The following is an 11321-nucleotide window of genomic DNA, read 5'->3' on the forward strand; positions in this document are numbered from 1 at the left end:
ATTTTGAAAACTCTAAACAAACGTCATGTGCAAAACATGGGGTAGAAATATATTTCGAGAGGCTAACTAAACACTGCCTATTATTTTCTTTGATACTATATTGAATTGTTAACTATCAATTCATCAAAAAACTTAATAAACTATTAAAGAGAGAAGCAAGTTTATTATTTATATTCTCAACACCTTTCAATTTTTTTGTGATCGAAAAATAAAAGTGAATTTCAGAATAATTTCATATAAAGAATAGTTTTTTCCCTATTTGTTCATTTTCTAATGCAACGTAAATGAGGCAACACGCATTAGGGGTGGTCAACGGACGCACCGACCCGCCTGAACCGTCCGACCCGACACCATATGGATGGATGTGTGACACGTGGCGGGCGGGCGCGGGTGCATTATTTGGCTTTTCGCGGGTTCGGGTCGGGTTGCGATTGACCCGCCTCTTTACCCAATATACCCGACCCGCCCGCTTTTGTTATTATTATTTTTTTATTATTTTCCCCCCTTTTCTGATCTTATCTCACCACACTTAACTTAATATTTCAGTCCTCTTCTTCGATACTCTCTCTCTCTCTCTCTCTTCCAGAACCCTACCCTACCCATACCGACGGCAACGACGATCGAGAGACGATCTACACTGAAATAGCCATCGGCGATCGACGATTGTGGTGTGGTGGTGGTGAGATATTGTCTTCTCTTCTTCTCTTATTCTCCTCTCTAATCTGTTCGTTCTGTAATTTTTTTTTTCCGACTTCGACTTCCTCTAAAGTTCTTATTTTCTGCAATCTGTTTGTAAATCTATTCGTTCAATAATTTTTTTTTTGTTCTGTAAATCTGTTCATTCTTATTTTCCTTTTTTTTTTTTTGTTCCAGTTTGTTATAGTTCTAAAGTGAAACCAAACCAGTGGAAGAGAGGTTACAGTGTGAAGAAGGTTACAGAGAGGAAAAAAAAATGTAAGTTTCCTATTTTCTTTCCCTCTCTATATTATGCATTGAATCTGTTTACAATGTTAAAAAGCTCACAGATCAGAGACGGAAAAATGATGTAGCTCCTGAAGGCTGAATCTATTATTTGACATTTTTTTTTACAATTGAATGTGATCCGAATGAAAAATGGAAAATTACTTACTTAGAGGTTCATTACTTAGAAAATGACAAACCTGTTTTTACATAATAGTGCAGCAAATTCAATATCCAAATTTGTGAATGAAAAATGATATGAAAAATTTGTGAATGAAATTTTTTTCTGTATTTACTTAGAAAATGGCAAATTTGTGAATGAAAAATGGAAAATGACAAATTTGTTTTTATTTATGGTTTTAATTATAATTATAGTTTTTGCTTAGCTTGATATTCATTACTTAGAGGTTATAAACAGTGTGAAGAAGCTCATAATTAAGTGGTGTTGAGATTGATTAGCTTGATAAGCATTGTTGAATTTGTTTTTTAACACTAAAATTCTTTAGAGAATTGGTCAGTGGAGAATGAATGAATCTGAAGTCTGAATGAATCTGAAGCCTGTGGAGATATTCATATGTGTAAGATAGTCTTAAGTAACTAATTAAGTGACCAGTAACTAATTAAGCCTGTGGAGTAGGTTGTTTTTGTATATGAGCAGGTTGTTCCATGTTCCATGACTCTTAAGGTTAGAGCCTGCCACACACTGTTTGTTCCATGACTCTTGGACTTAGGCTCTTAAGTACAAAAACATCCTTTTAAAGGCTTGCCACACATTATTTGTTTGTGTTTATTTAGCACACACACTGAGCAGGTTGTGCCCACCTATGTGCAATGCACACACTATTTGTTTGTCTTTAGCAAATTAGCACACACAGCACACACTGGCAGATTGATCAACCATAGTGTTTGTTTGTTTTTGTTAAAGAGACAGCCACCAAGAAGATGAAAACACAACCAAACAGGACCCTCAACAGCCTCCTTGTCACCAATTAGAGGGCTGTTTGCTTTGAATGGCAAACTAGTTTGTGTTCATATGCATATAGATTTGTTGTGTATATACTGAACAGAGATTTATTTTTGTTTTTTGTTCAAAGCCCTATGATTGGTTTGGTAGTCTATAAGTAAGTATTAGTTTGTTCACCTGAAAGGGTTCTTGCTTCTTGTAGCTGAATGGTAGTATTTATTTATTTATTATTTTGGAAAGGCCATTCATGATGAAAAATCTCCTTCAATTATTGAATGCAGTGTTATAATTTGATTTGTGAAATTAGCCTTTGTGTGGGGGCCCAAGAATTGAATTTTTTTTAAACTTTTTGGGTCCTCCTTCCATGCATTTTACTGAAGCTTTCCTGTAATTTATAGCTGTATCTGGGCAGCCATTACTCATCTCCAGTGACCACACCACCGCCCACTGCCTTCAATTACCATCCCTCTGCTCTGCTATCACCTCTAGCCCTTTTGTGATTACCCTTACCTTTCCTCCACCACAAAAGCTAGTGGTGATCACAGAGCGTCCAATTTCATATTTCTGATAATGTGGTAACCATAGTTGCTTTTAACTTTTGATGGGGAAATATTAGATTCTTTCTTTACTATTCTGTTTGGAAGACTTAGATCAAAAGATGATGATGATGGTTCTTAGTCCAGCGAAAAATTTTAAACCGCCAAACCGATTCGCATCCATCCGCCAATCCGCTCAATCCGCATCCGCCGGATTGGCGGATGGATGTGGATAGATTTTCTCAAATCCGCCAATCCGGCGGACAGATGGCGGATTAGAGGTTCCGTGGCCGCAACCGACCCGCGACCACCCCTAACACGCATGCTAGTATGAAATCGAAAAGTATTGTTATATAAATATAAAATTTATATAAAATAAGAATTTTGTTAATATTAAAACATATGTCAAGAAGTTTTAAAAATTTGTATATTATTTTATGACAAAGAACTTATTACACATTATTTTGGTAGAAGATTATGTATTTCTTTTCTTTATTTTTGGACGAAAAGATGAAAAAAAAGGTTGTTCCGTTATTTGTTCCAATGCCACTTAAGATTGATTTTTATTTTTTTTTCCTTTTGAACTTGGGAAGTAATGATCAATTTAAGAATTTAAGACTGTTTTTGATTAAAAGATTTGATGAGAAAAATGAAAAAGGAAAAGAAAATACAATCCCTTTTTTTGTTAGCTTATAATGGAAAATACAGGGGAAAAAAGTGAGAAAAATGCAATATCACATTTAGTCTTTTAAGTTCACTTAGATTGTGTTTGGTTGGATAATTTGATGAGAAAGAAAGAAAAAAAAATAGAAAAAAAAGAGAAAAAATTGATAAGCTTCGAATTCTAAATTATGTTTAGGTGAGTTGAGAAATGGAAAAAGAAAAGAGCTTTATGCCGTGTTTGGTTGGAGGATTTGAGGGGGGATTTGGAAAAGAAAATGGAAAAAAGTAGGTAAAATATGAGTAAAATATACCAACATTTCACCTAATTTCATATACATTTTCTCTTTCTCTTTCTAATCCCTCCCTAAATCTCCAACCAAACACAACGTAAGTGAACTCAAAAGACAAAAAGTGAGATTGCATTTCCTTCTCACATTCTTTTCCATATATTTTTCATTATAACCAAACAAAAAGTGAGATTGCATTTACTTAGGGGTGTAAATTTGGTCCGCCCGAGCCAGGCCCATGTCGGTCCTCGCAGGCTCCCACCAAAATTCAGGCCGACCCGGCCCACGAGCTAAAAAAATTAAGCCCAGGCCTAAGCCCAAGGGTATTTGGGCCTTGGACGGGCCGGCCTAATGGGCTTGGGCTTGACCTCGAGCTTGGGCTAGTCTTGGATGGGGCTAATCATTTTTTTTTTGTTTTTTTAATTTTTTTCTACCAAAATTTTATTATTTTTCATTAAAAAATACACTGGGCCTTGGGCGGGCCGGGCAGAACGGGCTTCGGACCTGGCCCATGGGCCGGGCCAGGCTTGGCTTTAAAACAATGGCCTAGGCCCTAGCCTAGGGGCTCAGGCCTAGGCCCAAGCAGGCCTAAACAGGCCGGGCTCATCTCGGGCCGCGGGTGGGCTTCGGGCCGCCCACGAGCTGTGGGCCATTTTTACACCCCTACATTTACTTTTTGTTTCTATTTCTTTCATCAAATCTTCCAATCAAACACAACTTTAGACTCTTTTCTTTTTCTATTTTACAACTCAACCAAACACAATTTAAAATTCGAATTGTATCAAATTTTTCCCTTTCTCTTTTTCTTCTCATTTCTCTAATTAAATTTTCCAATTGAACACAGTCTAAAAATATGTATTTTGATGGAAATAAATAGAAAATTCATTTTGGTGGATACTGTAGCTCGACTTTTTGTGTCGCTTTTCGGAAGACGAATAAGCCCTACAGTATCGGACTCCCGCGGTTCTGAATCTGATCTTACAAGCGCAATGTGAAATAGATAAACACAAAAGAGTCCAAATCCAGAAAATCTTTTGAAAAATCGATTTTGAATCAAATTGTCAAAAATAGACTGCTTTGCCAGATATAAAGTCGCTACCTAAATGTTTTTGGAAAATTTAGAAAACCCATGACTTGTGCCAAAGTCCACGTGTCCATTATCACTAAGATTGTCTCGGTTTGGGAACTTAGGTATGAGAGGGAAAGATTATGAATTGAGCACCCCCCTCTCCTGATCAAAGATTAGCCTCTACTAATCATGATGTGATTCTCATCTACATTATATGCTCTTGTTCTGATTATTAGCCTAGCATTACTATGTGATATGCACATACATAAGTATAGACTATTTTGCCAAAAGTAGAACATTTGATCTTATGTTTGTTTTTGAAAATTGTTTCGAATATGTACCACTTGAAAAAGTGATCGCATATGTACATTACTCAAATTATTCCAATTCAAGCAATTAGCCTTCATCGAATTAAGTACTTAGCCTCATGGTGAACATGCTAAACACGACAACAATCACATTCGTGCAATATGCTAAAGTACAAAAGAGCTCACCTTGTACTCCAAACCAAAAAGATGAAAAAATTAGAAAAATGCATGATCCTAACTAATGTAATATGACTAATGCAACACAAGCGATATATACTCTAAATAGGCTTGGCTACTTAACATAACATGTGAATCAATCTGATAGCATGCGGTCTAAGCACTTATTCAAAGAAGTGTTTAACTAACAATGTAAGTTTGAATGATGCGTCGAGCTTAATGCATGCAAGACAACGAATGCAAGGCATGAGAGATGCTAAACAAAACATGATGCCCTAATCTAACCATCATAAGTAGGTAAATAAAAGGGAAAAAGACGTGGGGTTAGAAGACATACACATTATTACAATTGTACCCTCGGGCAGGAGGATCCGAATAAACTAATTAGCTAAGCTAATTAACTATCTATTACAAAATAAATTAACTAACTATTACAACAACAAATAAACTAACTAACCATTCTACAGAACTAACTAATTAATTAATTACAAAATTTTAATTAGCTAACTAATTAATTACAACATGAATACAACATGAAATAAAGTAATTAAATTAACTAATTAGCCATGGAAAGTGAGGGATGCTCATGCATGCCCACGGATTTCCACCTGAAAAAGTCACTATTCTGTTGCCCGATGCCTCTGTTGTATAGTAGAACACTTGCACTGTTTTTCATCTCAAAACCAACTTTGTTCCATTTCAAAAAGCCACTGCTGGGTTTTGCAAATGTGGCCGACAAGCTAGAAGTGGTGGCCTGCCGGCCACAAAAGGTGGCCTGCCGTCCACAAAAAGTGGCCTGCTGACCACTAATGCCTAGTTTTTCCTGCTACAATAGAGAGCAAACAGAGCAAACACAGGATATTCTTAAGGTTTGTTTGCACAACTTACCCCTCTTTATCATCAAACCGCTCAACGGAGTAGTAAACTTGATTCACAAACCATCAATCGATGCAATTTTATTGCATGATGGCCTATGAACCAAAGGGTACAAGTTCAATAAATGCAACAAATAAGACTCTCAAACCCCCTTCCTATCATGGATTGATTAAGGGAAGCGGTTGACGATGACTCTTGAACCATTTACATCACTAATAAGTATGAAACGATCCAAGACTCAAGGGTTCAATTAATGTCCAATTGAACTCAAACCAAGTTATTATCTTGCATCATTTTAGTCCATGTTTTATTATTCCCTTTTAATTACCTTTCCATTCCTTAATTCATTAAGTCCAAAGGAGAAGATTAAGTCCTCTAATGGAAAGACGCATCAAACCAAGAGTTATTTTAGACATGAGAAAAGTGTCATGTCATTGGTAATGAACCCCCAAAGGGATTAAACCATTAAACACAAGACCTCAATTTCATGCTTTAAACAAGCAACTAGTTTGAACAAACTTTCAAAGCAAAGAAAAATCCAAGAAAGGAAGGAGGTTACAGAGGTGATTAGAGGTGAAAAACAAGTATGGAAAGCCATAAATAAATGCTATCAACTCAAATAGGTTGGTGGCTAAGGCCTAAAACACCAAACATATGAGGATAACTACACTACAAGTATGCAAAACAAAGCATAAATGCAATAAACACCTAAAACAGTGTTAAAACATGTAAAAGAAGTGCTGTAATTAAGAGAAAAATGACTAAAATAGTAAGCTACAACATGGAGCTAGGCAAGCTAGTAAGCAAGACACAAGGAGGGGAGGCTAACCCCTCTAATTTTGGACTTCAAAACATGTTTTTAGTGATTGAAATAACTCTGAAATTCAGTATTTAAAAGCTCAAAAAAAAGATATTGTAAAGGTGGGAAACACAAGGGTAAAGGCTAGAGAAGCAAGGTGGAGAGAAAGGTGAAACACCCTTCCACCCTTTAAGGCCTTAAACCACAAGTTTAAGTAAAAAAATACCGAGTTTATACAGCCCAAAATAGTGAAAAAACAGTAGGAAAATAAGTAACCAAAGCAATGAAACAAGCAAAGCCTTATACCACTTGGAAAGAATAGCACTTTTATGCAATAATTCAATACATACACACCCTCAAGAGCTCAAGTTAGGCTCAAAAGTACCCCAGCTCAAAGATGACAAGGTTTGGTTAAGAGTGTATAGGCAAAAGCTCAAGAAATTTCAAAGAGAGAGAGAGAGAGAGAGAATCGTAGATAGACAAAATTAATTTTGCTCTAATTTTTCTAACCCTCAAAAATGGAAAAGGAGGTCCTATATTTATAGAAAAACAAGCCACTCTCTAAGAAACCTCCATCCATACACGTGGTAGTAGATGCAAGCATCTGTGCAAATAGTTGGCACAACTGGCATAAAATATCTACAAAACACACTTGTGGCCGGTAGGCCACTAATTTTGGTGACAGGCCACACATTTGGCCGGCAGTCAAAAGGGATGGCTGGCAACCCACAAAAATGGGCCTGCAGGTCCCAAGTTTTTCAGGTTTGAAAGGTTGGGCTTTTGGTGCAAAGACAAGGCACAAGGTTTGCAGGTTTTTGATTCCGCTGAGGACTTTCGAGCACTTGACAAGCATATACATTCATCATTGGGTGTGCAAGTGATGGTGCCCAAGTTAAAAGGGCAGTTAAAAATGGGGTGTCTACACTTGCCCATCTTTGGTAGAACTCAAAGTCATAAAATGATGTGAGTGAATGTCAAATCCCGAAGATGACCTATTTTAATAAGGCCGTAAGACTTGGGCAAAAAAAAAAAAAATACAGATGTAATTGGTTGAACCCGAGGGTTGCCTACATATCTCGTTGTAAGGAATCAAACCAATATAATTTAGGGACAAGATGTAAATGATACACAATTGTAATGAAATCATACAAATGATATATAATGTAACGAAATCATCAAACCACAAACAGTGCATAACACATAAATGCCATAAAGGAATGAAGATACAAATCAAACTACGTTTTATATAGAAAAGAAGTGGGCATAGCCAAACAACGCCTAACACAGGCTAAGTGCCTATATCCTCAATACTGGCCTCAGCGCAGCATGGATACTTACATATGACAGAACCATGTTTCAACGTGAAAGGGGTGCAAGCATATGAAAAACTATGTTTTTGTAGAAAGAAAAAGAATACAAGTGATTGGGTGGTATGATATAAGTGAGGAATGATCTGCTGGGGAAAGATAATGTTGAATGATGAATACAAACAAAACAAAGTACGATGCAATAGATGCAGTGAATAAGGGACGCAGACTGAACCACGTGTTATCTAGAAAAGGCATGGACACAAAACAGACCACGTCTAACACAGAAAAGGTGTTGACACCCTCAATACTAGCCTCAGTGCAACATGGGTACTTACACATGACAGAACCATATTTCAACGAGGGAAAGGTATGGGCACATGCCAAACTAGGCTTAACATGGAAAGGATGCAGGCGATAAAACACATAGTGTAGTAAATACATGCAATAAATTCTATATGCAATGTGATAGAAGTACTAGATAATAATGGATATGATGTACCAACTAGGAAGTGGTGCCTTAAAAAGTACCTGGCAAGGGCAATTGACGATGACTCACCTCATGCTACTGAGGATCTTCCACTTTTTCTTGGTTTCAAGACTTCTTCCTTCATCTTGCGTTTCCTAACCATGGATACTACTTTTCTCCCTGGCTATGTTTACAATTTTTCCTATTCTCTAACAGGGTGACAGACTAGGTTGGTTCAGTATCCAGAATTGAGGCGCATACAAGCCACCTTAACCTATAGGGCTGCCATACAGATTTCAAGCCGAGGATACACCCCTGCGTATTTAAACCAGACTTTAGTCTCGAAAATTCAGAACCTTTGCATTCTAGGCATTGCCATTCGAACTCTAGTTTCCACTGCCTCAGTTGATCTCCGAGGAACTCACCACAAACATAGACAGGTGGCTATACTAGACCACCAGAAGTCGTTCAGGCACGACAAACACTAAAGGAATTGCACCTTTAGAGGCTTTAGGGTCTCCTAGACCTAGTGAGTGCACAAGACAGTGTAGGTGAGGGTGAATGCACAAGACAGTGCAAATAGGTGCAAAAGACAGTGCAAGTGAGAGTAAAATGCATGAAATAGATGTGAATGCACAAGACAGTGTGATATGGGGTGCATAAGATAGTATGATTCAAAGTGCACAAGATAATGCGATACAGGGTGCACAAGATAGTGCGATACAAGTGCATAAGATAGGGCGATTCAAAGTGTACAAGATAGTGCGATAGAGGGTGCACAAGATAGTGCGATACAAGTGCACAAGATAGTGCAATTCAAAGTGCACAAGATAGTGTGATACAGGGTGCATAAGATAGTGCGATACAAAGTGCACAAGATAATACGATTCAGGGTGCACAAGATAGTGTGATACGGGGTGCACAAGATAGTGCGATACAGAGTGAATGCATAAAATAGTACTATATGGATAGAATGCACAAAAAAGTGCGATGTAAGTGCACAAGATAGTGTGATGCAGGTAGAATGCACAAAACAGTGCGATGCAGGTACACAAGATCGTGCGATGTGAGGTGACATATACAAGACAGTACGATGTAAGTTGCAATATAAGATGAATGCACAAAACAGTGCTATATGGGTGCAAAAAATAGTGCGATACGAGTTGAATGCACAAAACAGTATGATGCAAGGTGCACAAAATAGTGTGATACAATTTGAATGGTATGTAGAGGGAATTGAGCAGTACATAGAGTAGTGCATCATGTACCTTATGAAATGAGTGTAGGGCAACTTGCCACAACTCATTGAAATATAATACAAAGAGAGGTAACTCGACAAAACTCTGTTAAGTGCAGAACAAAGTCAAGAGCAAGAGCAACCAATCACATAGTTCAACTCAACCAGAGCGTATAAGCATGCAGGTATAATCTAAAGCACATGCATTAATCAGAGGGAAGATGACAATCCCAAAAGAGTTTTGAAATGGTTGGAGACAACTTTCGAAAACTGAATCATATCAGAATCATCATGGAGGTGAGCCCACCCTAATAGAAGGGAAAGTGCCCAACAAATGGCTTGGGAGATTGAGAGATAGATTGGGTTCATGCCATTTGTTTAATTGATGACCCAGTCAGATGCACTGAAAATTGCCCCTAGTGTCCAGTCATTGGGCACCGGTTGAGTTCATGCCTCTTGTTCGAATGATGGCTTAACCAGATGTACTGAAAATTACCTATAGTGTCCAGTCACTGGCCACATTTTTCAACATTATGCAGGCACGTGTGATAGGGATCTTTAGATCCTAGAATAGTTGCCAATTAATCAGATTCATGCTTTTCTGTTGACATATTGAGAACTTACTCCAGTCCCCTCCGAAACAGTGACAGATTCCTCATATACACTTTACAATGATCATGAATGTGATACCCTTGTATGGACACTTTCAGCTCGTTTATGAATTCCACCCATGGACTTGTTTTCGAGTTTGGAGTGAACATTCATGTATGGATATTTGACCATGCCACTCTGTTGAATTTTTTTGAGCGACAAACTTGCTAGGTTGACTCAATAAAGAGCGCTTTTAAGCGACAGATACGCTATGGTGACTCGATGAAGAATGCTTTTGAGCGACATACATGTTATGGTGACTTGATGGAGAGTACAGACTGAGACAAACACTAGGTATGACACAACTAAATTCACAACTGACTCGAAAGTAGAAAAAGACTCAAAGTAACTAATCATTCATAGTGCCCCTAGTTTTACTCATGTTCCCTTTAGAACTTAATTTCGCAAAACCCAATTTTTGATTCTTTTTTTGCTCAAGATAGAGATTCCACTAACAAGTTCGAGTATTAAAAATTGCTTAATTTGTTGATTCAAGTTAGTTCTTTCTTACCCAACGCAAGTATGTGATATACGCAACAATCGGTGTAGCTCATGGATTAATACGAAGCTGTCGACATGAATTGGGCAAGATGATCGGAGTTGAGATGAATAAGATGGATATGACTGAGACCGAACTTCAGGATGAAGTTGTCTACGTATCCCAAGAATAGGAATCAGGTCAACGTAGTTCATGACTGAGGTTCTCTCGGGTGTTGACACTCTCTTTTTGCACTCTAACTTTTGCCAAAGTCGCCATTTTGGGGTTTTCAACCTTGTGAGCTATATTTTTTGATTTCTCATTTTTCATACTCTAACTTTTACCTAGGTCACCCTTTCAAGTTTTCGGCCTAGCGAGCCTCTCAAGGATAGCGTTACAACATTTGCGATGAATTTGATCAATAGTCATCTTTGGCCTAACACTAGAACTAGCTTCGCCTTGATTTGAGCTTTGTTCTCCATTCTTTTATTTATGTCTTTGTCCTTTTTTTTGCTCCATTCTGAAAGTTGGTTCTTTCCC

General features: G+C 37.7%; 1 long non-coding RNA gene across 2 annotated transcripts; it reads left to right on the forward strand.

Moving 5' to 3' along the window:
• Positions 1 to 511: 511 nt before the first annotated feature.
• On the forward strand, positions 512 to 2182 carry LOC114260751 (uncharacterized). 2 transcript variants are annotated; one of them, XR_014345615.1, is made up of 3 exons: positions 512 to 676; positions 874 to 954; positions 1619 to 2182. It is a non-coding gene; the product is annotated as an uncharacterized LOC114260751 (long non-coding RNA). The 2 variants fall into 2 exon arrangements; XR_014345614.1 differs by having other exon boundaries at positions 538 to 679.
• The last annotated feature ends 9139 nt before the right edge of the window (positions 2183 to 11321 follow it).

Source organism: Camellia sinensis, chromosome 12 (assembly GCF_055761805.1).
Source record: "Camellia sinensis isolate YWXY chromosome 12, ASM5576180v1, whole genome shotgun sequence".
In the NCBI taxonomy this organism is placed as follows: Eukaryota; Viridiplantae; Streptophyta; class Magnoliopsida; order Ericales; family Theaceae; genus Camellia; species Camellia sinensis.